The 1,010-nt window shown below is 38.9% G+C and overlaps 1 protein-coding gene across 1 annotated transcript in view; it reads left to right on the top strand.

Moving 5' to 3' along the window:
- Positions 1 to 1,010, top strand: part of LOC106875886 (allene oxide synthase-lipoxygenase protein) — a 43,796-nt gene that overhangs the window by 13,401 nt on the left and 29,385 nt on the right. The window lies entirely within an intron of this gene.

The raw sequence follows: 1,010 nt of genomic DNA on the forward strand, positions 1-1,010 counted from the left end.
ACAGTGTCAGTTGTTCACTACCAGTGAACTAAGGTAACACCCCTTATTTTGCAAGCATCATCCGGTGTATTCGAGCGGTTTCCAAGCAGTGCTGTTTTCTGCAAGTGCTCCACCCTTATTGCAGCCCCTATTTGTTCTATGTACTTCTCAAGATTTTTATTCGCTGTTCCCAGGGCTCCGAATATTATTGGTACTACTACCATCTTTTCCATCGACCACAACTGCTTAACTTCCCAAGCTAACCTGTCATATCTCTCGACTTTTCTTTCTTCCTTATCGCATACCTTGTTGTCAGCTGGGTATGCTATATATATGATCCAGCATAGTTTGTTTTCTTTCTCAATTAAAACTATGTCTGGTTTCCTATTCTCTATCTCATGGTCGCAGTGAATCATAAAATTCCATAGGATCTTTGCATTATCATTTTCGATGATACTTTTGATTTATGTTCGAACCAATTTTTGCTCTCTCAAGTCCATACTTGTTGCAAAGTGTCCAATGGACAATCCTTGCTATATTGTCATGACGTCTCTTATAGTCTTTCAGGGCTAGTGGCGTACATTGACTAGTAATATGCCATGCGGTTTCACCGTTTTGTCCACAAATTCTGCACTTATCATTTTCCGATGTGTTGTCTATTCTGTATTTCATGTAATTGCTTCTTAATGCTTGTTCTTGGGCAGCACAGATTAGAGCCTCCGTTTCCGGTTTTAAATCACTTTTAGTAACCCATAGCTATCTTTTTTCTCTGTCTGTCTTATCTTCAACATCTCTATGAAATTGACCAGGCATTCTTTTCTTTATTCACCTATTTTCATTTTCATTCATTCTCAAGTACTTGTATAGTGCTTTATCTTTGCAATCTTTCGTCCTACACAAGCCCGACCTTCTTACTTCCAACAATAGCGGTTCTGTGGCATTTTTTACATACCGTGCTATGTTGTTTTCTTCTGCTCTAATGCTGTGTTCACATCCAATAAGTCCTCTTCCCCACTCTTTTTCTTGGTACA

This window comes from Octopus bimaculoides, chromosome 10, assembly GCF_001194135.2.
Source record: "Octopus bimaculoides isolate UCB-OBI-ISO-001 chromosome 10, ASM119413v2, whole genome shotgun sequence".
Classification (NCBI taxonomy): domain Eukaryota; kingdom Metazoa; phylum Mollusca; class Cephalopoda; order Octopoda; family Octopodidae; genus Octopus; species Octopus bimaculoides.